Below are 26,432 nucleotides of genomic sequence, written 5' to 3'. Positions count from 1 at the left end.
CAGACCCCTTTTGCACACACTGTGCGGGGGCAATTGAAAACGCAGAACATGTATTCTTTGTCTGTCCGAGATTCGAAGCTTTAAGGCATGAGCTCAGCTTAGCGATTGGGAAGCCGTTCACGGTCTCTGATATGATGGATACGCTACTAGGCTCACAAAACAATTGGGATGCCGTAAGCAAAATGACAGTCTTTGTCATGAAATCCATGCGTCGCGCTGAACGTCAGCGCAATCGACTTCAAAACCTAGTTTAATTACTAGTTGCTGCTTTCAGGCCATCTCCCTCCTAATGAAGTAATACCCAAGGTTAACCCCCTGAGGTTGTGACGTCAGAGGAAAACGGAGAGTAGTTTCAGTGTTTTAGTGGGTGAAAGACCCACACTTCGGCTCTTCAAGCTTTCGCCCCTATACAAAAAAAAAAAATAAAACCCCACACACATACACTCATACACACTCTCATACACTGAGAGAGTTTCCCAGTGGAAAGTGACCGGTCGTGTTTTTCATCCCGCTCCGGCTTGTTGGCCTAGTATCGGCTTCCTCTTGGCTTTCTTTTGTCCACGCGTGCCTACAATAGAGGTTGGACCCTTTATTTGCTGTTCTTGAGTCTGGGGTGTGCTTACCGGCTCGTTGAGCTGCTCCAGCAGGGCGTTGATCCAGTGTCCCTCACTGCCCTCTTCTTAACCGGAGGGGGGTCGCAGAGCAGGCGGTGGTTGGACCCGCAAAACTAGCAGTTGTTTTCCAACAGTAAGTTTCTTCGGAAAAGCGCAAGCTTGCCCCAGAAACAGCTGCTGGTGGAGTTGCCAGACTCGTGGACTGGGACCTTCCCCAACGCCAGCTGGATCCCGGCGTTTTGCTGCATACCTCTTTGCTGCCTTGACAGTGCCAGCCATATTTAGCGTGCTTTTAGGCCCTTTCCTTACACTTGGAAATATTGCCTAGAAGCGCACACTGAGCCCCGACAGCTTGCTGTCGTGGGAGACGGCGAGGGGCGCATCCTAACCCCAAGGATGGAGCGCGAAATAGCTTCCTTCCAGCGGTCTTCCTGGAACCCACCGGCAGTACCACCCAGCAGTGCTGGCCAATCTGGCCACCAGGCCATTCCGAGACAATCGGCCCCACCAAGAACTCCCCCCAAGAACTTGGTAGCACAAGGCCAGATATTGGCATCCCCGGTTCCTGATGAGGAGCATCGTCGCCGGAGAGCGCTGTTACAGCAATTGGTGCAGCCCTTGAAAGGCTCTCGGCCTTATTTAGTGGCCAGCGCCACATCAACCAACTTATGAGAGACGAGCTCACCACTTCGATCAAGCTGCAGAAGACGGCCGCTCTAGCCCTAGCTAAACCAGCAGGCGCTGCCGGCGTCTCAACACCCAGTCGTGAGACCCAAGTGGTCCCAACCACCGTGTACAAACATACACAAACCGACATCCTGCCCATGGAGCCCTATGCTGAGGGTAAAAGCACCCCTAAGCGCCTGAGAGACCCACAGACTCTCGAACGCTCTACACCCCCCAAAAAGAGCCGTACCAAGACGGAAGGTAATCGGAAAGTGGCGAACGCTAGCCAGAAGGTTGTGAACCCGGAACTAAGAGTGGTGAGAGCGTCAAGCCCCAGAGCCGTGGTGATACCGGCGAAGACCACACCACAGACCTCGGATGCTGACCCAGTCGGCACTGCCAAGCCTGAAGCCTGGACTAAGGTGTCCAAGAAGCCAAAGCGAGCGACACGGCCTCGGCCCGATGCAGTAATAGTCTCGGGAGCAGGGCTTTCTTACGCTGATATGCTTCGCGCAGTCAAGGGGGAGCCCTCGCTGAACCACCTAAAAGAGAGCGTCCAAAGCATCAGGAAATCCACGAGCGGTAGCCTGGTACTATGTCTTAGCAGGTCCTCGGCCAAAACAGCCGCTGAAGTTCAGATGGCAGTAGTGCAAGCACTAGGCACTACCGCTGTCGTCAAAACACTGACAGACCAAACTCTTATTGAGATCCTGGATCTTGATGAGCTGACCACAAAAGAAGAGGTGGCTGAGGCTGTTAAGGCCAAACTAGAAGAACACTCCCTTGGCGAGGATACTGTCCGATCCCTGCGCAAGGTTAATGGTGGGCGTCAGATCGCCGTCCTTAAGCTCCCTAGCCCAATTGCAGCCAAATTGATGGGGTCCAAGATCCGCGTCGGGTGGGTTGTTTGCCGCACTCGTTTGAAGTTGGAACCAAAGCACTGCTTCAAGTGCCTTGGGTTCGGCCAGATGTGGAATGGCTGGCCACTTGGCCAACACTTGCTCCAATGCGCCAAACTGCCGCCTATGTGAGCATAAGGGGCTGAAGAAGGACCACGCCACGGGATGCCGTACATGCCCAGCCTACCTTGAAGCGCTCAAAAAGCTGAAATATTGAGATTTGTCCAGATCAACCTCAACCACTGTAGAGCGGCCCAAGCCCTCCTCGAAAAAGCAATCCATGAGAACCGGATAGATGTTGCCATCCTCAGCGAACCCCACAGGGTTGAACTTGTGGGTGATTGGGTCGATGCCACATCAAGGAAAGCTGCTTTGTGGTGCTGCTGTAGAGGCAGAAACTTCGCCGACGTGAAACCCTTCACACACTTCAGTCGTGTGCTGATCAACTCCATATGGGTATATAGCTGCTATCTTCCACCAAGCTTAAAGCTGGCTGAGTTCACCACAGCCGTGGAGGATCTAGCGAATGACGCAAGGCATCGAAGCCCAGTTCTCATTGCTGGGGATTTCAACGGTCTGGGGCAACCAGGAGACAAATGCAAGAGGCCGAACCCTGCTGAAGGCCTTTGCGTCTCTTGACATCACACTCCTGAACTCAGGCAGTAAGCCAAATTACTGCAAAGCCGGCATGGAGTCCTTCATTGACCTCACTTTCGTAAGCTCCTCCCTATATGGGGCTACGCAATGGATGGTTAGTGTTATGTACACGGGAAGCGACCACCAAGCTATCATCTGCAGCGTTGGTGTGCCCCCTGAGCCAAGAAACGTGCAGCCATCACAAATTGCCTACCGAAGCGAGACCCTCAACCTACATGTCTTTAGAGAAACGCTGGGGTCTGAGCTGACCCGATTGGATGAGGAGGGCTTACCCGACGATGCCCAATCTCTGGCGGACGCAACCATGGACAGCGTCAAAGCAGCCTGCAATAGCCGTATGAACACGCGACGACTGAACGGCACCCATCACCCCCCTGTGTGCTGGTGGAACGAAAGCCTTACCAAAATCCGTAGTTGTTGCATACATGCCCGTAGGCTCTGCCAGCGCGCCAGAGGCACTCCAAATTTCCCTGTACTCCAGGAAAGTTTTAAAGTAGCGAGGAAGACACTCAAGAATGCCATCAGGGACAGCAAAAGGGAGTGTTTTCTCAGGCTGTGTGACAATGCGGATAAGGACCCATGGGGCGCCGCATATAAAAATGTGGTGAAGCGGCTGAATTCTGGAGGTAGTCGTGTCCCCACTGATGCATCCTCCCTAGCCACCATAGTAAGGACGCTGTTTCCCCAAAAAGCCCTGCCTACTCTTCAGAGTCTACCACCAGACTCCGATCCTGAGCGCCGCCTCATTCCAGTCTCGCCTGAGGAAGTGGTTTTGGCAGCCAGCAAAATTAAGCCAAACAAGGCTCCTGGTCCCGACGCTATTCCCAATAGGGCAATCAAATTGGCTCACAACTGGCACTCTGAGAAGTTCGCACATCTTTTTACAAGATGCTTCGAGGAAGGCACTTTTCCGAGACAATGGAAGACGCAGAAGCTGGTACTGATCCCAAAACCAGGAAAGCCCCCATCAGACCCCTCAGCGTACAGGCCGATCTGCCTCTTGGACACAGCAGGCAAGATCCTTGAAGGCCTAATAGCCAGCCGTCTGGAAACGGCCATTGAAAGGGGCGGCGGCCTCGCCCACACGCAATTCGGATTCCGCAAGTCCCGGTCGACCCTAGACGCTATTGGCATGGTGGTGGACATTGCTTCCAAAGCGATAGAGGGCACGCGGTGGAAAGGGGGTGACAAGGAGTACTGCCTCATTGTTACCCTTGACATCAAGAATGCCTTCAACTCGGCTGACTGGGGCAGCATCCTGCGGGCGCTTTCAGCGTTCAACGTGCCGAACCACCTCTTAAACTTCATCAGGGATTACTTCCGAGAAAGATGGCTAGAAGTAGCAACCGACAGTGGAACCACACGGTATCCTGTTAGCGCTGGAGTCCCCCAGGGCTCAGTCCTCGGCCCTCCACTATGGAATGCCATGTATGACGGGGTCCTACGACGGCCAACTCCCCCCCCGAACGCGCCTCATCGGCTTCGCTGATGACGTGGCCATTGTCACAGTAGAGAAAAACATCCACGAGGCAGAGGAGTCATGCAACTCATGCATCCGTTCCATCACACGTTGGCTGAACTCGGTTGGCCTGGAGCTGGCAGCCCACAAAACCGAGGCTGTGCTTGTCAGCAGCCGCAAAACCGTTGAGACGGCCCAGATCAGGGTTGGCGACCAAGTTATCAACTCCAAGCGAGCTATACGATACCTTGGGGTGATGATCGACACCCGTCTATGCTTCAGAGAGCACTTTGACTTTGTCAATAAGAAAGCGGCGGTGGCTGGGCAAGCACTCTCTAGAATAATGCTCAACTCCAGAGGCCCCAAGCAGCAGAGACGGCAGCTTTTGATGAGCGTGGTAAGGGCGTGGTACGCCAAGCTACTTCAGCGGGATAGCCAGCACCTACCGCCTCTGCGCGCTCCGGGTCTGCTCTGGATTCAGGACGATGTCGGACGATGCCGCCCTTGTGATTGCGGGTATGGTGCCAATAGACCTCCTCGCTAGGGAAGCTGTCTCCCTACGCTCATCCGGCCCTGCTACCAGTGCCGTAAGGACGAACCTTCGTGCGCTGAGCATTTCATCTTGGCAAACCCGGTGGAATGCCTCGACGAAGGGCAGGTGGACTCACCGCCTGATCCCAGATATGACATCCTGGATGTACAGGAAGCACGGCCAGGTTAACTTCGACCTGACGCAGATCCTCAGCGGGCATGGGTGCTTCCGCGGCTTCCTAAAATGGTTTGGGCACGAAACCGACAGCGACTGCACGCTGTGTGGAGCAGGCATCGAAGAGGACGCCGAACATGCCTTCTTCGTTTGCAACAGATTTGCAGCGGCAAGGCATGAAGTCGGCGTACAAGTTGGTGGAGCCCTCTCTCCGGACACCCTGATCGCAAACTGGGCGCTGTTAACGGCCTTTGCTTAAGAAGAGGTGCCTAACTTTGGGCTTTGCCCCTGCGATCGCGGTCGTACCGCATGGGCTCATCCCAAGGTTAAGATTAGCTTAATTAAATTATATCCTAGAGCACTAATGAAATTAAAAAGAAAAAAAAAAAAAAAAAACACTCTCATACACTCACGCACTTACACACCTACACGTACATACACATACACACATACACTCACGTTTATACAGAGAAACACCAGCATCGGCACCGTTAATTGTTTTCCTCCCTCTCCGTGGCAAGGGACCCCGCAGGTACCCGAGCAAAGGCGCAGTTCACCCTGTCCGCCCTGCCCTGGTAGTTATGGCGCCTGGAGTTTTTACCACGCCATCAACTACCTCGGCGGGCGCTATCTGGGTCCCTGTTCCCCGTCCCACAGCGTGCCTGGAATTTTTACCACGCGCTGGGTCGGCGGCGGCGGGAGCCACTCCGATTTCCCAGCGATCAGCCTTACTTCGATCGGACCCACCGGGCTCCCGCCCTCTCTCTCTGTCTCCGATTCCGCCCCCCATCGCCAGCCATCCCGTGTGCCTGGAATTTTTACAACGCACAGGACTGGCCACGGTGGAGGCGACCGGGCTCTCTCGACCACAGCGCCTGGGACCATGCCTGCCGATCGTAGCCGGCACCGACATTGGCACGGATCCCCACTTTTCGCACCACCCAGGTAGTTATGGCGCCTAGAACTTTTACCACGCCAGCGACTGCCTAGCTGAGAGCCAACTGGGCCCCTCGCCCCTCCCTCGTGCGGCTTTCAGCCTCGTCGTCTGCCACCCATTGTGCCTGGAATTTTTACCACACACTGGGTCGGCTGCGACGGAAGCTACTCCGTCTGGCAAATGACCACCCTTACCGCCGTCTCCAGCGCTCCCCCCTCTCTAGTACCATGCGTCACCCACCGCCCACGAGCCTCCAGTGTCCCTCCATAGTTTCTTATAAATTTTCTGTGAAGAACACCCCTGGCACCGCTGAGGCTTCACCCCGGCATAGCCAGAACATCCTTACAATAGGCAAGTTAACATTGCCAATGAAGATAGAAATTTCCAACTTATCGTATGGAGGGAAAAGTCGACGCAAGCTCTCCAAACTTATTGCCTCAACACTGTCACTTATGGGACAGCCTCTGCTCCGTTTTTGGTCATTCGTTGCCTCTTTGAACTAGCAAAAATTTACTCTGAGTCACATCCTGTTGCATCAGATTTTTTTTTTAAGCGACTTCTATGTAGACGATATGCTCACAGGAGCAAACAGTTGAGAAGAGTTGGAAGTCATTCGCAGAGAAGTGACCAAGGTGTTGGAGTTAGGGGGTTTCCAGCTGGCCAAATGGCAACAAATCATCCAAGTTTGATGACTAACCAAGGACCAGAAAAATCTCTCATATTCAACACTTCCGAGTCTGTGAAAACGCTTGGGATGAGATAGAACCTTCAGAGTGATGCACTTCATTAATGTTTGGAGGATTCGTTTCAGTCCCTACCACCAACTAAACGCAACATTTTATCCGTCACAGCCAGCTTGTTTGATCCCTTGGGATTGTTGTGTCCGTTTATCACAAGAGCTAAAATCTTGCTTCAAGAACTGTGGCGACAAAAATTAGATTGGGACGAATCGGTTCCCATGAATTTACATACCAGTTGGAATGACTTCAAACAGAATTTACTAAAAATTGACCAGATATCCATTCCTCGATATATTTGTTTGCTTTCCTACGACAGTGTTCAAATCCACGGATTTGCTGATGCATCGAGCCACGCCTATGGCTGCTGCATTTATATTCGTACCGTGGCTGGGACAAATAGTTTGTCAAGACTGCTAACCGCCAAGTCGAGAGTGTCCCCCCCTTAAAACCAAATCGATTCCAAGGCTCGAGCTGTGTGCAGCGCATCTGCTTGCCAAACTATGGGCTCAAGTATTTCCCTTACTTAACAAATTTGAGTTTGAAAGCATCAACTTCTGGTCGGATTCCCAAGTCACTTTATACTGGCTAAAGAGGGATCCGTCCACTCTAGCTACATTTGTTGCGAATAGAGTTTCTGAAACTCAAGAGCTCTCAGAGAATGTTGTCTGGCGGCATGTGCCCACGGAAGATAATCCAGCCGATTTAGTATCACGTGGAACAGATATAGAAGGTTTAAAATGCACGCTATGGGAAAATGGACCAGAATTTTTACTCCGACATCCTAACGAGTGGCCTCGTTCTCATCAGACTGAAGTTTCACCGTAGTTACAGTTCTCCGAGAACAAGAAAAGCGTGGCAAACCAACCGAATGTCTTTATTGAGCTTGTTGGAAGATATTCGTCATTCAATAAACTCCTGCGGATTATGGCATATGTAAATCGGTTTATTTAAGGGAAGAAACATAATCGCGATGTTGTTATTTCGGCGAACGAACTAAAGTTATCGTTCCTAAGGATGGTCCAAGTATATCAAAGAGTTGATTTTGGTTTAGAATATGCTAAGTTAGAGAAATCTGAAACTTTAAGCCCACATCTTCAACGTCTAAATCCTTTCTTACACACTAGCGAACTTCAATTAATCCGAGTTGGGGGAAGGTTGTTAAATGCACCAATTTCGTATGATGCCAAATTTCCACTATTACTGTCCTCAAAATCAGAATTTGTTTCGCTATTTCTTCGAGACCTGCATCGGACTCATTAGCATGCTGGTGCCAAGGTGATGGTATCACTTTCGAGACAGCAGATATGGCTAATCAATGCGCGAGAAGCGTGCACGAAAGTTGTCCATAGCTGTCTCCACTGTTTCAAATACAAACCAGTGCTAATGGGTCTGATAATGGGCAATTTGCCAGCCGATAGGGTCAAAATAGCACGCCCTTTTTTGGTTTGCGGGGTAGATTTTTGCGGACCATTTTATGTGTCACTAAAGATCCGCGGTAAACCCCTTATCAAGATTTATGTTGCCGTTCTCGTGTGCTTTTCGTCAAAGGCTGTTCACCTTGAGCTCGTTGTAGATTTATCCACTGACAGTTTCCTATCCGTTTTTAAAAGGTTTGTCGGGAGGAGAGGGCTGCCGGAGAAGATGTACAGCGACAACGCCACGAACTTCGTAGGAGCGAGCAACGTTCTCAAGGATCTGAGCGCAGCGTTTCACCACAGTCAGGAGCAGTTGAGAGGATACGCGGCTCAGAGAGGCGTCGAGTGGTATTTCATACCGCCGAGGTAACCACACTTCGGAGGACTGTGGGAGGCAGCCGTCAAGGCCGCCAAACACCGGCTGCTGCGAGGAGTCGGCAACGCCAAGCTGACAGCGGACGAGCTGAGCATCCACCTAGTCGAGGTAGAGGCGCTGCTCAATTCCCGACCAATCGCGCCGCCAGGACATCTGCTAATCGGACAGCCTCTAATCACGCTGCCGCAAGAATCTGGCACAGGCGAAATCTCCAGCAAGGCCAGTTGCGGGTATTTGAGGCGGTGGCGAATGCTGTCCGATCTCAAGCAGCAGTTTTGGGCCAGCTGGTCCAAGGACTGCATCGCCAGCCTGCAGCATCGCAACAAGTGGTGCGTCGAGGGCCGCGATCTGGAGGTCGGGTGTCTGGTGCTCGTGAACGAGGACAACATGCCCCCGCAAAGGTGGCTTAAAGGCCGCGTGGTGGCAACAACAGTCGGTGAGGACGGAAAAGTGCGTGTGGCGGATGTAAGGACGTCAGGAGGCGTCATGAAGCGCGAGTTATGTCCAGAGTCCCGATCCGTTAAATTATTGTATCGTATTGTATTATGTATTTGAATAAAATAATCTTCTGCTCTTTTCAATTGTCCAAATCAGACTGAATCTTTATTTTTCGAGTATGCCCTTTAAAGGCTGAAACTTAACTCTAAGTACATAAATGGGTATATAGGAACACACATGTCGTGGTCAGCATTTTGGCTGCGACGGATGTTGCGACAACTCCGGGAATGTAGCTGGTCTCATACCCATCAGAGAAAATGATCTGTCAGCATTCTGGCTCTTAGCTCGGCAACTGCTGGTCAACGACATTGTTTAAAGTATTTGTTATTGTCCCGCTCTTGGAGGCTTAGGTGGGGGTGTTAGTAGAGCGGAGCTCGTAACTCTTCCCTCCCCAAGTTGGAACGATGGCCATAATGAAGGTATGGCGGGAGTGACAATGGGGTCTACAGGTGCAGGTGAAAAAATTATCTCCTTTCTGTTGAAGATCCAAGCAACGATCGTAATCAGGATTGATAACCCGAAGAGTATGTATAGGATTGGTAGGTGAGTAGTGGCACGTTCCTCTATGCTGGTGACTGCCAATCCATTTTCCAGGTTACTGAGGTGTAGCATCTTAAGATTTATGGTTTCCTCCGTGGGAATTGTTGTCAAATTCTGGATGTGTGGGAGGTTTATTTCGATGTCGTCAATTATGGTAGTGGCGGCTTCTACGTATTTGGTCCCATTAGCGGAAATGGAACAGTTATCGTATTTTATAAGCATAGACCCGCTAAAGATTCTGCTCGAGATGCAGTTAGAGGAGATGTTTAAGTTGTCCACATTAAGGATCACCATCAATCCCTTTATAGGAACAAAGATTTGTGGTTGTTGTCCCTTTTTTATTGTTTCGCAGGTTGCCTTCTTGTCGTCCAGAAGGTTGTAGAGGCACTCTGTGATATTCGATGTTAAAGGAGTTTCGCAAACATGTGTACTACCCACTTTTATGCAAGGTGTATCTATAATCCTAATTTCTACGTCACTCTTAATAATAACATTTGGTAGGCTTACATACATAGTTTTGTTAATCGGTAATGCAATGAGGCGATACAAATTGTAGGTTTGTTGAGACAGTATCGGAACTTTTATGTTAAATATGAGTGTTTTGTTAACAGTAGTGGATTCTAATGAAAGCACATTATATATTTCATGTTCTAAGTGAACTTCTACTTTTTGATCTGCTAGGAAAATTCTAATTTTTTCCAACTCGACCGAATTTAGCAAGTATTTCGGAACTATTTTTAATTTGGCAAACAGTAGGCTTTCGGCAATATTGTTTATATGATTGTAAAGAAGGTCTATGTTAAAGTTAATTCTGTCTATATATTGAATAAGCTGAATGTTTTTATGCTCCTCATCCATTTGTTTAAAGATTTTGTTCTGGTAGGAATTCATAAAGTTGCCTATAAGTTCCTGTTCCTCGTTAATATGTTTAGTTATTTCTTCAAACCTTATAAGTGTTTCATTTTTAAAAATATTGTTAATTTCTGAATTCTCGTGTAAGATTTCAAGATCCTTATATATCTTCGCTTCGTCATTTGCGTCCATGTTTCCCGAAACTATTTTTACTATGTGGCCTAATCCGTTTATAAGTCCTCTTCTGGGCCTACTACTTCCATTGTTCGGAAGTAAGGAGTTTAACCTCTGTTGAACTTGAGATAATTTTTTATGTAGGGTAAGTTTTAGTTCTTTGAAACCATGTTCGTTGGGTACGTTTCCTACCACCTCATGTATTCTAGCTGCGGATTCTTCATAGTTGCTCAGATGAATAATATGCTTAAAAATTTTAAAGGATTTTACCACTCTCGCTGTTCCCAAGTTGATTTTAATAAGAGGTTGGTCTTTATCCAAGATTTCACTAACGAGCCGTTGAGTTGTCCCCAAGGTTAATCTGTAAAATTACATTGTGAGTGTGAATGACCAAGTCCCGAAATTATATTCATGTGTCATTTGTTTGTATTATGGCCCTTCTAACTTTTTGTTTATGTATTTTTTGGTTGCGTATGGTGCGAAGCGTTACTCCGTTGTCTAGCGAAACTTTATGTTTCGAAAAACGCGGAGTAATTTTGTTCCTTCTGTTTTCCTTACGAAAAATTGTACTGCCGATAGGTAACGTGGGGGGAACTGTTCTAGTCTCGTTAAGAAGCTCTGTACGTTTCTGTGTGGATTCTTCTAGTTGTTTTTTTATGCGGGGGTACAGGTCGGTTTGAAATTCGTTTAATTTCCTCAAATAGTCGTGTTTGTTATTGAATTTGATGGTTTTGTCGAAAATATGTGTTCGTCCGCTAAAGAGTTCGAACGGTGTGAGGTTGGTACTGGAATGGATAGCATTATTGTATGTTAGGATGGTCTCTGCGAGTATTTCCTCGTGGTTTTGATCTAGTTTTAATTCCTTCTTTTTGTCTAGTACTATTCTATAAATCTCCGTTAGTGTGGAGTTCAGTCTCTCGACTGTAGAATTGCTACTAGACTGTTGGAATGATGTAACATGTAGTTCTATGTTATACTGAGAGAGGAAATCCAGAAATAGGGTCCCAGAGAATTCAGCTCCCTGGTCGAGAATCAATTTCTTAGGTACGCCAAATTGGCAAAGGAATGTTTTAAAAGCTTTTGTAACGTTAACCGAATTCCTACTCAATAGTGGGTAGGCCTGAGCGAACCTAGAGAACTTGTCTATAATTGTCAAGTTATTGTTCCCGTTGATGGTATATATATCTGTATGTAGTATGTCCAATGGCCCGTCGGGTATTTCTGGTAATGTAAAAGGGGGTTTCTGCGGTTGCCTATCATATTTGAGAGTTAGGCAGGTTTCGCATTCTCGAATTTGTTCGGTAATAAGTTGTTTCAGATTAGGAAAGTAAATCTCCCTTTTTAGGTGTTGATAAACTTCGTTTATTCCCCTATGGTTATTATTAACATGGTGAGATTTAATAATTTCCACAGTTTCCGCCTCGTTCACCGGCTCTTTCAAAAAAAGCAAACTCCTACAAATCTTGTAGAGATTTGTGTCTGCAAAATATCTGTGGTAAGCTTCTTGAATTAGTTCGATAATATCGTCCGTCGCATAGACGGCTAGGGTTTTATTTATCTTCAAAGAAGCTTTCAAGGCGTTTGTCACGTTATCTATGGTGAAAGAGGGTTCTATTATCTGTCTACGGATTTTATTCCGAGAAGGAATGGTAAGTAAACAGGAGGAATTGTTTCCCGTTTCAAATATAGCCTGAAGATTGAACGTATTGAGTGGGGTTTCGGTTTCATGAATTTTAGTGCTTATAATGGCATTGTTAGCGCATAAGTTTGGTTCAGCCCTGCTTAGTGCATCTGCTACTAAATTTTGGGAGCCTTTTTCATGTTCTAATTCGTAATCGTATTCGCTTAATATGTCCCTCCATCTTATCAGTTTCGCGTTTTGCCCTTTAAAGTTTCTCAGTCCCAACAATGGTTTGTGGTCGGTAATTATCTTGAATTTACGCCCATATAAATAGGGACGAAAATATTTTACTGCCCAAATAATCCCCAACATCTCCTTTTCTATAGTGGAGTACCGTGTTTCTGTTTCTGTTAGGGTTCTACTAGCGAAGCATACTGGTCTGTCCGAATTTGCCGGGCCTTGGGACAGAACGGCGCCTAAAGCGTAATTGCTAGCGTCAGTTGTCAAGATAAATTGCTTTTCGAAATTTGGGTATTGCAGTATCGGGTCATTAATAAGAAGTGTTTTACAGAGTTCGAAGGCTTCCCTGAATTCGGAATCTATTATGACTGATTTACCCCCTCTCAACTGTCTAGTAATTGGCTTAGAAATGCGTGCAAAATCTTTTATGAATTTTCGGTAATAGCCTATTAATCCTAAAAATGATTTTATCTGCTTGGTTGTTTTAGGGCAAGGAAACTCTTTGATAGCTTTTATCTTGTCAGGGTTGGGTTTGATACCCTCCTGAGTGACCACATGACCAAGGAATTCTATCTCTTTTCTTAAGAAGTTTGATTTATTAATTTGGATTTTTAGGTTAGCGCTGTCAAGCCTACAGAAGACTGACTTTATGTCTGCTAGGTGTTTTTGAAGGGAGGCGGAAAATATTATGATATCGTCTAAATAGACAAGGCAAATATCTCCTATCAATGTCCCTAAAATATTATCCATGACCCGCTGGAAGGTAGCGGGGGCATTTCTTAGCCCGAAGGGCATTCTGGTGAATTCGTAATGTCCTTTTTCCACCGAGAAGGCGGTTTTAGCTCTGTCCTTGGGGTTCATCTCGATTTGATGGAACCCACTAGCTAAATCTAGAGTTGTAAAGTAAATGGCTTTTCCTAGGCTGGCGAGAATATCATCAATATTGGGAATCGGGTATCTGTCGGCGATTGTTTTGTCATTTAATCTTCTAAAGTCTATTACTAACCGCCACTTTCTTTCGCCATCGCGGCCAGTTTTTTTGGGTACCATCCACACGGGTGCCCCCCATGGAGAGTGGCTATTCCTAATTATGTCCTGTTGTAACATTTTGGAAATCTGTTGTTGCACTTCTTGTTTATGAATGTATGGGTACCTGTAGGCCCTCACGTGTACTGGAATATTGTCCGTCGTTACTATTGAATGTTTAACTGCGTTTGAAAATGTCAGAGGTTCGCCATCATTGTAAAATAGCCTGCGAAATTTGTTGCATATAGCAAGGAGACCCCTCTTTTCTTCCAAATTTAGGTGCTCGGTTCTAATTTGGCTAACTATATCCTTGTCTGTGTCTGAAGTTTTAGGTTCGAATACCACTCCGCGTACTTGGTCGTAATCTTTGCTGTTATAGGGTGTTACGACGATTGGTTGGTCTAGGCGAAAGGTCTGTGGGCTTCTCGAATAATTCACGACCTCCATGAAACTATAACCCTTGATAGCTGAATACAAACCTCCAGAAATGGACAGGTCTTTATTTATGTGCACGGGCTCGTGGAGAAAGTCTCCATCGGTAATATTAACTGGTAGGGATATATAAGCTCTTTCTTGAGGTTGTATAAGAAGTAGGTCAGTGCCTTGATAGATTTCCGTGTGGATATCGATGGAGGCGAAATGTGTTTCGAGTTTGGAATTCTCGATGTTGATCTTAGCTTTGTGGGATGCGAAGAAATCCATACCCAGCAGTCCATTAAAAATAGGGTGAAATTTAAAGGCAAGAAGATCTAGTTGCCCTGTCTGTTTAAATGCTTCCGGCAAGGGTAGTCGGACTTTATGCGTAAGTGAGTAATTATGAAAAACTGTACTTATAGTGACTTCTTCGTCTAACTTTATCATGTCATCCTTTGTTATTAAATGAGGGTCTATAAAGGAAAATGTTGAACCGGTATCTAACAAAAATTTTAGAGGTGCTGTTATACTGTCAAATTTCAAAAATATATATGGAAGTGTAGACCCGCGATATTCTTTCTTATTTAAGTATCCGACTGGGGTTTCGAGGCTTCTGCTTGAAAATTTTCGCTGTCCTCAATATTATTAAGGTTGGTTGAAGTGCGTCCACTTGAAGTATTTCGAGACTGGGATGATTCCCGCCTGAATGGGTTTGAATTAGCTGCCTGATTTCCCCAGGTGTTACTTGTATTTGAAGTTCTACCGTTTCTGGAGTTGTCCCTGCGGTAGTACTGTGAGTTGTAGTTCCTATCGTTCCTATCGTTTCTACCCCTGTTGTTCCTATACACAGGATTATTGTTGTAAGTCCTGCTTGCGTTTGAGCTTTGTGCCTTGTCTTGATAATAAAAACTTTGCTCGTGTTGGCACCATTCGTATGCCTTTTCTAGCGTGTCTGGATTTCTAGCTCTAACTATTGTTTTCAGGGGCTCCCGGAGCCCCACTAAAAAGGCATTCAGACAGAGTCCGTCATAGAACCCCCTTTTTGATGCTGGGTTTACGAATTGGTTGTTTGGGCCAGGTTGGACGTTCAAAAGTTGGTTTCTTAGTTTCGAGATCTCGTGGAAAAGTTTTCCTACTGACATTCCCTGGGGCTGATTTTGAAGTTCCCGAATAAGCATTGGTTCTGTCTTTTTGGATGCGTAAATGCTAGTCAGACTTGCCTTGATGCTGTCCCATTCCAGTTTCGTTTCAAGGTTAGTCAATGTTTCGTCAGCTCTACCGATAATTTTGTGTCTAATTGAACGTAACAGCAACTGTCCATAGGGTGTCTGGTCCGTACCCCTAATGAGCATAATCACCTCCTCAACGCTAACGATGAATTTGTCTAGTGTTCCTGGTGTACCGTCAAAAGTCGGAAGCATCTTTACAAACGCTAGTATGTCCGTAGGGTTAAGGGTAGTATTAATAGAAGTGTTCAGAATGGTACTAGCAGACTCCATAGCGGCTCCCGCCATAACTGCGGGGCTGGTCCGTGCCGATGAGGAAGCGTGTCCTGAGTCCATTGCTGGTAGAGATACCTGTACTCCCTCTCTAATCTCGGGTAGGCTAGTCGTACTTCTAAGACCTAAACGGGACCTGGTTTTATCTACCAAAGTTTTCCTTGACATAAGTATACTTTCTGTCCAAATTCCTTTTTTTTTTATTAATTTCCCTTTTGAGTGTTGTGAAAATCCTAGTTAAATATATATAGACTTAAATATAGCGGTGTTTTTAAAGAGTTATTTGGGCAAGAAAAGAAAAAATAATAATGGTACGTGTTATCCGGTGTGTTGTTGTGTTGTTGTTTCCTTCTTATAGTGTGTTTCTTGTTACTTTTCACAGTTTAAGTCTGTAAAAATTATTTTTTGTTAATGTATACAATTACTTAGTGTACCTAGGGTATGAGTACCCAGTGGCATTAGTGATGGAGAAGGGAGAACGTATTAAAAAGGTATTACTCTTTTAAGTAGAGCTTGAATATATGTGAATTTTAATTACTTGGGTGCATATATATTATTTTTATTCTGGATTGTCTGCAGAATCGGCGATGATCTGCGGTAGATGTTCGCCCGATTTATACAGATTTATTTGAGGTGGTGCACGAATAGATTTAATTTTCTTTTGTTTCCTATATTTTATATATATTTTATCTGCGAATCAGCGATGATCTGCAGTAGATATTCGCCCGATTGATGCAAATTTTATTTAAAGTGGCACATGTATTACAAAAATTTATTTTTTTTTCTGAAAATCAGCGATGATCTGCAGTAGATGTTCGCCTGACCAATACAGATTTTATTTGAGATGGTGCACGTATAGATTTAATTTTCTTTTTTTCTATATTTCATATATTCTTTTATTTGCAAATCAGCGATGATCTGCAGTAGATATTCGCCCGATTGATGCAAACTTTTACAAAAATGTATTTTTCTCTGAAAATCAGCGATGATCTGCAGTAGATGTTCGCCTGATTTACACAGATTTTATTCGAGATGGTGCACGTATAGATTTAATTTTCTTTTCTTCTATATTTCATATACTCTTTTATTTGCAAATCAGCGATGATCTGCAGTAGATATTCGCCCGATTGATGCAAACTTTATTTAAAGTGGCACATATATAAAAAAATTTATTTTCTCTCTGAAAATCAGCGATGATCTGCAGTAGATGTTCGCCGGATTTATACAAATTTTATTTAGTGCAGCACCATTTTGTTGAATTACTCTTTTTTCCTTCATAACGTTATCTATTTCTGTTTAACACTATTTTTGAATTACGTCTCCATTGTCACTCACTTATTGCCTCTGAGTACTTGCCAGGTTTTTCACCCACGTTGCCAATATTAAGACAATTGTTGTATTCATCCTTTAGTTGTCCTTTGTCCTGATTACAGTCCTCCTGGGAGCGATAGTAAGTTCTTCTTTTTCGGCTGCGCCAGTTATGTCCAGAGTCCCGATCCGTTAAATTATTGTATCGTATTGTATTATGTATTTGAATAAAATAATCTTCTGCTCTTTTCAATTGTCCAAATCAGACTGAATCTTTATTTTTCGAGTATGCCCTTTAAAGGCTGAAACTTAACTCTAAGTACATAAATGGGTATATAGGAACACACATGACGTGGTCAGCATTTTGGCTGCGACGGATGTTGCGACAACTCCGGGAATGTAGCTGGTCTCATACCCATCAGAGAAAATGATCTGTCAGCATTCTGGCTCTTTGCTCGGCAACTGCTGGTCAACGACATTGTTTAAAGTATTTGTTATTGTCCCGCTCTTGGAGGCTTAGGTGGGGGTGTTAGTAGAGCGGAGCTCGTAACTCGCGCCATCCACAAGCTGGCATTGCTGCCAATAAGTAACGCTCCGAACGAGGAGGTTAAAGCACCGGAGGCCTTCAACGGGGCCGGAATGTTGGAGCAGTAGATTAAGTTATATTGTTAGTTTTAAGGAAAGATGAAAAAATAATTAAATTGAATATATGCAGCCAAATGTAAACAGACGAACCTAAAACCAATGTACAAAAGCTTATCAATTAGATCACAAACAACTAGGCTATGCTCAAGCTTGAGTGCAACTGATAAGCTTTTCTGTTCGTGGCTATGCAAAATTGTATGCTGCTCTCGAGAAAACATTGGCCGATCGATGCTTGAATCTGCTGGCTGCAGTAAAGTTTGGAACTGACTTCGTTTTCGTTTTGCTTCTGTTCTTTGAATATTTCCCAGCTGCTAGTCGCAAGTCTTTTTTTACTTTAAATTTTTTAAAAGTACATTTTCCAGGAAAACTCGGATTCACAGACTACATGGTAGACATGCAGATATTGATGCGACCCCTGGGCTTGATCAAGGACGAGATCTTAGAACAGCACTCCAACACTACGGCTGTTTATCCGCCCCTACAGGTGCCAGAACCTGGATGCCCTGATGGCATTAGCGGACAAGGTGCTGCCTCTCGAAACTAATGGGCGACCTGAAGACGGAAGAGTTGCAGCTGTCCGCCACAGTGCTCAAAAACCATAGAAAAGTAAAGGCCACGGTGGACACTGGTGCCACGGCGAGCTTTATAAGCGAAGAGTTGGCGGACAGGCTGCAGGCCGCCGATAAGGTCGTGCCTACGAGAAGGCAGGTGCGCATGGCAGACGGAAGGTGCGGGAGCATCAAATCACAGCTGGAGATAGAAATCGGTTCAATTACTGATCCTCCACAAGGTGATAGACGCCCTAGTGCTAGGATGGGATTTCCTATCGAAAATGGGAGCGGAGGTAAAGTGCGCAGGACTCGAAGTGGCGATACCAACAAGGAAGTGTAGACAAGGAATGCTGGAGGAGAGACTGTCGGTGGCAGTTGTACAAACGCCAGAACAGTTCTCGGAAGAGGATATCGCCAAATTCCTGACGGAGGAGCTAAAAGCTCTAGAAGAGTCAAGCGGAGCGTCAAACATAGCCGTTCACAAGATAACGATGAAGGATGACCAGCCCGTGAAGCAGCGGTACTACCCAAAAAACCCCAAAATGCAGGATGAGATCAACGAAAAGGTAGACGAGCTGCTGGAAAAGGGGCATCCCATCAAGCCGTCAAGAAGTCCGTACAGCTCTCCAATCGTCATGGTGAAAAAGAAGACGGAAAAATGGAGGCTGTGCGTAGATTTCCGACAAATCAACGCAAAGTCGGTAAAGGATGCGTACCCAATGCCTATGATCAACTACATCCTGGATCAATTAAGGGAGGCACGATACATCAGCAGTCTGGACTTAAAGGATGGATACTGGCAAATACCGCTGAAAGAGAAGAGCAGGCAGTATACCGCGTTCACCGTCCCAGGAAAGGGACTGTTCCAATGGAAGGTGATCCCATTCGGGCTGCACTCAGCGTCGGCAACGTTCCAAAGGGCGCTCGATCAGGTCATCGGACCTGAGATGATGCCGCACGCCTTTGCGTATCAGGACGATATTATCGCCATCGGACGGACGCTGGAGGAGCATAAAGGAAACCTGAGGGAAGTGAAAATTGCGGGCAGCAAACCTGAAGGTGAACGTGGACAATTCTTCAGCAAGGAGCTGCAGTACTTGGGGCATCACATCACGGACCAAGGAATTGGAACCGATCCGGAGAAGGTAGCGGCGATAGCGTTGCTGGAACCCCCAGCTAAAGTTAAGGAGCTGAGGCAATACTTGGGAGTGGCATCGTAGTACCGACGCTTCGTACCCGGCTTCGCCAAGCTAGTCCAGCCACTAAATGCCCTACTTCGGAAAAAGGTGAAATGGGAATGGACCGATGATCACCAGAAGGCATTCGAGGCAGTCAAGGCCAGGCTGGTCGCAGACCCAATCCTGGCATGCCCGGACTTCACAAGGACATTCATCCTACAGACAGACGCCAGCGACTACGGGCTTGGCGCCATACTCACTGTGACGGACCGTAGTTAGAGATTCGAGCGCGGACATCCCTCCCGCCGGATCCGACTCCCAATTAACCGTAGTTAGAGATTCCATCACGGACACCCTTCCCGCCGGATTGGACTCCTAGCTAACCGTAGTTAGGGATTCGAGCGCGGACACCCTTCCCGCCGGATCGGACTCCTAGCTAACCGTAGTTAGGGATTCGAGCGCGGACTCCCTTCCCGCCGGATCGGACACTTAGCTAACCATAGTTAGAGACTCGAGCGTGGACACCCTTCCCGCTGAGTCTACCCCCAGTTGGTCGTAGTCAGAGATCCGAGGGAGGACACCCTTCCCGGCTGTCGGGAACCCTTGGTCTGTCGAACCGAGCCGTCTCGCTCCCGCGTACGTAATCCATTCTCCTGGCTCGGCCTCGCCCGAAGGTCCAGCCCGGTGAATTTTCCGCCCCCGCCGAGAAAAGGGCTCTTGCGCACGCCGTATAGTCGCCTGGCTCGGCCTCGCCCGAAGGTCGAGCCCGGTGAATTTTCCGCTCCCGCCGCGAAAAGGGCTCTTACGCCTGCTGTATAGTTTCCCGGCTTGGCCTCGCCCGAAGGTCCAGCCCGGTGGATTTATCGTCCCAGACACGAAACACACATCGTAGCCCAAGGATTGCATTCCGTATTGGAGAAGTCGTCTTCACCGGAGGCGAGGGAGGAAGGATATCCCTTGCCTCCGGTGAAGACTCGACCCTCGAAATCACCCGTTTCCTTGTGGAACGAAACCCCCAAGTCTGGTGTATCGGTGAGTTACTAATTTACTTGTAAAGGACTCTGATATCTGGGGATTTACCCAAGTGGCCTAAAGACCCACTGAGAAAAGAAGAATAGGAAGAGTCATTCACCCGGAGGGTCGAGACGCGACGATTGGCCCCACAGAGCGTCGGAAGGAATTAGGAGGATTTAAGAAGGAAGTCCGCCCTGGAAGGCAAGACGATGAGTACTCCTAAGGGATCAGACGGTGAGTACGAAGAAGCCGACTTTATCAAAAAACCTGGTGTAGGAGTTCGCTGGATTTACGCTCGCCGAAGAGACAAACTCAACTCTCTTGCCGTTGAGTTCGGCTTTAAAGCGGGTGGTACCGTCGAAGATGACAGGAAGGCGTTTGCCAACCTGGTCAGTTCAGGATCCTTCCCACAACGAGTGTGGGATCGACTAGCCCAGCTGCAGGAACAGTATAGCAGTCGGGCGCCGAGTCCTGGTCCGGAAGGGAAGAAGGACGAGTCGGGGCAATTTACGGAGTCCCTTCGGGTCCCGGTCGCCTCCGACGCCGTACCGATCGAGGTTCTGGCCCGTCACAGAGGGGTACATCCAGGGACACCACATGGCCTCTGGGTACCGCCGACAGACGCCCGCGTGACCACGGATCCACGGGGACAGGAAACACGAAGTAGTACGACACCCGCCCAGCATTTGCTCCCAGAGAAGATGCATAAGTGGAATCTGCGGTTCGACGGTAGCTCGGACCCGCTGACGCTGATAGCCGTAGTCGAGGAGAAGATGACGACGTATAGGATAGATCCGGAAAAGATTCCCCGAGCTATGTCAGAAATCCTTGAAGGCCCGGCGGTACGGTGGTTTCGCACTTGCCAACTGCAGTCCGCCTCTTGGGGAACCTTCCGGAAGGAGTTCCTGGATTTCTTCCTACCTCCTCGATACTTCGAAAGATTAGAAGACGAGATCCGGAGTGGAATCGGCGGTTCGACGGTAGCTCGGACCCGCTGACGCTGATAGCCGTACTCGAGGAGAAGATGACGACGTATAGGATAGATCCGAGAGATTCCCCGGGCTATGTCAGAAATCCTTCAAGGCCCGGCGGCACGGTGGTTTCGCACTAGCCACCTACAGTCCGCCTCTTGGGGAACCTTCCGGAAGGAGTTCCTGGATTTCTTCCTACCTCCTCGATACTTCGAAAGATTAGAAGACGAGGTCCGGACACACGTGCAGAGGAAAGGAGAGCCTTTCAAAACGTATTTGATCGAGCTCAGGACAAAGATGCAGCAGTCCGGATACTGTTGTCGTACCGAGCGTACGAAAACATGGCCCCAGAGTATCGTCTGTACATCAAGCGCAGCGAGTTCACGACGCTGAAACAGTTGACCTGCATGGCCACCGAGTATGAGAGTGTCAAGCAACTCGAATCGACTCGAAGCGGAACCGCAGGGATAACGACTGGATGCGACGAGGGTCCGCGAATCCGACGGTCGCCAAACCCCTTTAAGAACTCGGAGCCCGTTACACCGATAGGACACGCCACTCATCGGATGATTGGACAAGGAACCGCTCAAGTAGACACGCAGCCGCTGTGGCGAGACCGGACACTTTCGCCGGAATTGTCCCAACCCACGCCGTGACTTCTGCTGGGATTGTGGCCGACCAGGTGTTATGATCATAGACTGCTGTCGCCGGAAGGCCTCGGGAAACGAAAGACGTCTCCGCCGGAATTCGGGTGCGTCGGAGACAGGCGAAGCGGTGACCCGATCCCAACCGAACCCCCGTTGAGATTACACGGTGGGCTCAACACGGCTACGATAGAAGTCGGAGGAAAATGGGTGGACGCTACCGTCGATACGGGGGCATCGAGGAGTTTTGCCAGCGAAAGCTTTACAAATCTGGTCGACCGTGCAGGCGAAGTGCGGGACGTCGTCACTAGAATAGCGTTGGCCGATTGGTCATGTCTGGGCGTGACGAAGTTATGGCGAACCCCGGTCACGCTGGCGGGAACTACAGTGCTCCTACCCATGTTGGTGATGCCCACCATTTTGGATCGAGTGATACTTGGGATGGAGTTCCTCAAGACAGCAGGAACACGCATTCACTGCGGGCAGGCCACCCTCGAATTGCAATCTGAACCCCAAGTAGTAGGAGATAAGTTGTTAACCCCGGTGCTCATGCCCCGGAGGAACGAACGAAGGGAAGCGGCACACCCGGGCGAGTCCAGAGTCCAGTTGGGGACTGCCAGACAAGGAGAAGCGGAGGTTCTCGGCCCTACGCCGAAACGGGCCGCAACCACACCAACCGATGCCGAGGTATCTGCCAGGACGGAGGCAAAGGAACACGACGAGGAACAACAGATCACGCCTTTGAGTCCGGGGCAAAAGGACTTCATCGACCGAGAGGTAGTGTTGTTCGAAAACCTACAGGGAGTATCCCACGTTGCTGATCATCGTATCGTCATGCGCGACGATAAACCGCTGAAGCAGAGGTACTATCCCAGGAACACCGCGATGCAACATATCATCGATACGCAGGTAGAGGAACTACTCCGCGCGGGAGCCATCGAGCCTTCCAGAAGCCCACACAGCGCACCAATCGTGTTGGTGAAGAAGAAGGCGGGCGATTGGCGCATGTGTATCGACTACCGCCAGTTGAACGCGCACTCCGTACCCGATGCCTATCCCGTCCCGAGGATAAATTACATCCTAGAGAAGCTCCGTCACGCCCGGTACATTTCCACGTTAGACTTGAAAAATGGCTATTGGCAAATTCCCATGGCTCGGGATAGTCGCCAATACACGGCCTTCACTGTCCCAGGTAGGGGGTTATACCAATGAAAGGTAATGCCCTTTGGACTACACTCCGCGAGCGCCACGTTCCAACGGGCGTTGGATAGCGTCATTGGGGCAGAGATGGAGCCAGTCGCGTTTGCTTATTTGGATGACATCATTGTCATAAGTGCTACGGAGGAGCAACACTTCGCTAACCTCGCCGAAGTTTTCCGTAGACTACGGGCGGCCAATTTGAGGATAAATCCCAAGAAGTGTACGTTTTTCAAACAAAAACTGGTTTACCTTGGGCATGTGATCAGCGGCGAAGGGGTCAGAAGATGCCTGACTACTGCCCCCGTGTTGGGTTGTCCGGATTTCGACCATAGGTTCATTTTGCAGACTGACGCGAGTGACGTCGGCCTGGGAGCGGTGTTATCGCAGGACATCGAGGGCCAAGAGAAACACATCGCGTACGCCAGCCGCCGAATAGCGCGCTGGGCTCTGGAACTACAACAATTCCAATTCGACGTGCGCTAACGACGAGGGAAGCTACTACTATTGGGTTGCCAAGAAAGTCATGTCGTTTTTTTTTCAATATTTTCAAAGATGATTTATTTATATCAGGACTTATAATTAATCAATTATGTATTGGCCGTTTTGTTCGACCACTAATGACCATCTGTCGGGCAGCTGCATAATTCCGCGCTCGAAGAACTTTTGGTCTTTTCCAGCAAAGAATCGAGACAAGTGGTTTTCGACAGCCTCATCTGAATCAAAGTTTTTACCATTCAAAGAGTTTTGAAGAGAGCGAAACAAATGGTAATCTGAAGGTGCTAAGTCCGGACTGTAAGGTGGATGTGGTAGCACTTCCCAATTCAGCTCCGTTAACTTTTGCCGAGTGACCAAAAATGTGTGGGGCCTAGCGTTCTCATGGTAAGACTTTACCCTTGCGATTAGCTAGTGCCAGCTCCTTTTCTTTAATTTTTTCCGCCAAATTGGATAGCTGGCGACAGTACACATCTGAATTGATGGTTTCATTCCGTCCCAGCAGCTCAAAGTGCACTACACCCTTCCAATTCCACCAAACAGACAGCATAACTTTCCTCTGATGGATATAGGCCTTTGGTGTGGCTTGGGCTGGCTCATCTTTCTTGCTCCATGATCTTTTTCGTTGGACATTATTGTAAACAACCCACTTTTCGTCGCCAGTAATGATCCGCTTCAAAAAAGGATCGTTTTTAATCCGTTGCAGCAAAGAATAGCAGATGTTGATACGCTTAGTTAGGTGAATTTCCTTTAAGGCAGGTTCTCACCTTGTAGGGCCGAAAAATGGACATTTTTTTTAAAAATTGTTTTGAGAAAACGGTTAAAGATAAAAATCTGAAATTTTTAACTTTATTTGAAAACATATTTATTTTGCGAAAAAAAATTTCAAAATTGAAAAATCAGAAAAGGGGCGGGAGGGGGCTTTCCTCAGTTGCAACATTTCGGAAAAAAGGTGTCCCGCTTACGGAAGTGATTCAGCCAAAACGGGTAATCGGAAACACAAAAACCGAAAAGATTCTTAAAATAGATTAGTACTGTGCATAAAATGAACTAGGATCAGAAAAAAAATTAAAAATATTAGCTTTTGAAAAAAAATTTCGATTTTCACGCTTTTTTTCTCACTAATTATTTTCTCAATTAAACAGTTTTCAATATTTTTGGATATTCCTAGTTCATTAGTTAAAGGAAAGAATAAGGAACATTTAAAAAAATTTGATGACGATTGGTTAACACCAACGCCTTCAATTACTTTCGTAAGGTCCGAAAACGTGGTTCCGAGATAAACGCGTTTAAAGTTTTGTCCTTCAATGGCCGGTGCTCGACATGTGCTCCATGTAAGGGCCTGTAACTTTTGTAATATTTCAAATTTGGATCTGAAATTTTTTGAGAACATTTTCGATAAGCACAAAAAAAAATTAATTTTTTTTTTTGCCACAAGGTGAGAACCTGCCTTAAGTTATGCGGAACCCAAACATCGAGCTTGCTTACGTAGCCAAGTTTCTTCAAATGGTTTTCAACCGTTGTATGCGACATTTTGAGCTTCTCTGACATCTCCCGCGTTGAATAACGCCGGTTTTCATCCAGCAAAGCCTGAATTTGTTCGTCAAAACTCCAAAATCTCCAAGCCTGAATTTGGCAAACCAGCGCTGATATTGGCGATCACTCATGGCATCTTTACCATACACTTCGCACGATTTTTCGCGAGCTTCGACCGCTTTTTTTTCCTTTTTCGAAGTAAAAAAGCAATATATGCCGAAAATGCTCACTTTGGTCCTCCATGTTTAATTTGCTATAGCTTCCACAAATGTTATCGAATAATTACCAAATTTTCGTCGATAGTACCTAAGACAATAAGCTTTAAAAAGATACTTAAAAGTGTGACCGTGGTGCTCGATTAGTCGTAAATAAATTAGATTAAAAACGATTACTAAAAAAAACGACATGACTTTCTTGCCAACCCAATACTTCCTACTTCCCATAGAGCGTCTTATATGAATGCCATGACTCCCCGACCGCAGGACACTTGGGGGTCCGAAAGACGATCACCCGCCTGTCGCAAAGATACCCGGCATGTGCCGCGACGCTAAGCACCATGTGCGGCGCTGCGAGCCCTGCCAGAAATTCAAGGCCGTTCAGACCAAAGCCGCAGGGAAAATGCTAACTCGGGTCGTAAGCGAGCCCTTCGACATCCTCTGTGCGGACTTTGTAGGTCCTTTGCCCCGGTCGAAGCAAGGGAACTCTATGCTGCTGGCTTTCCACGACGTGTTCACCAAATGATTGGAGTTGATCCCACTCCGGAAGGCCACCGCCGCTGCAGTACAGAAAGCGTTTCGGGAACGCATACTTGGCCGAGCGGGTATTCCTCGGAAGTTCGTGTGCGACAACGGTACCCAATTCACAAGTCGGGCCCTGAAGGACTATTTCGCCAAAATCGGTGTGGAAATCCAGTACACAGCTCCGTACTGTCCCCAGGAGAATCCCACCGAGAGGACCAACCGCACTGTGAAGACGTTAATCTCCCAGCTGTCGGAGGACGACCAAAGTTCGTGGGATAGCATGCTGCCGGAGATCTCCCTCGCTATTAACAGTAGCGTGTCGGATTCGACAGGGTATAGCCCCGCGTTCCTCAAGGACGAGAGCTACGCTTGCCTGCGATGCTGTATGACGAGCTTACTCCCGGACCGGCGGTCGTGGATGCCTCCAAGGAATCTTCGACATCGTGCGGTCGAACCTTCAACGGGCATCCCTGGAGCAGGCGAGGCACTACAACCTTCGGAGGCGCGAATGGCGGCCGGCGCTCAAGAGTCAGGAATGGCTACGACAACATCCCTTGTCGAAAGCGGCGGAGGGATTCGCTGCCAAACTCGCTCCTAAGTATGACGGTCCCTATACCGTTGTAAAGTTCACCTCTCCGAATCTGGTACGATTGCAGCGCCCGGGAGGTCAACAGCGGCGGATCGCCAACATATTGCAGCTTAAGCCGTACTACGCAGCGGACACCCCCGATACGTTCAACGACAGCATCGCCGGGCCGATCAACCCGGCGCGGTAAACACCCACAAGCATCCACACTTGTAATAGGTTAAGGTTAAAAGA

The sequence above is a fragment of the Drosophila ficusphila genome, unplaced genomic scaffold (assembly GCF_018152265.1).
Source record: "Drosophila ficusphila isolate 14025-0441.05 unplaced genomic scaffold, ASM1815226v1 contig_106, whole genome shotgun sequence".
In the NCBI taxonomy this organism is placed as follows: Eukaryota; Metazoa; Arthropoda; class Insecta; order Diptera; family Drosophilidae; genus Drosophila; species Drosophila ficusphila.
Note: the sequence above shows the minus strand (reverse complement) of the source record.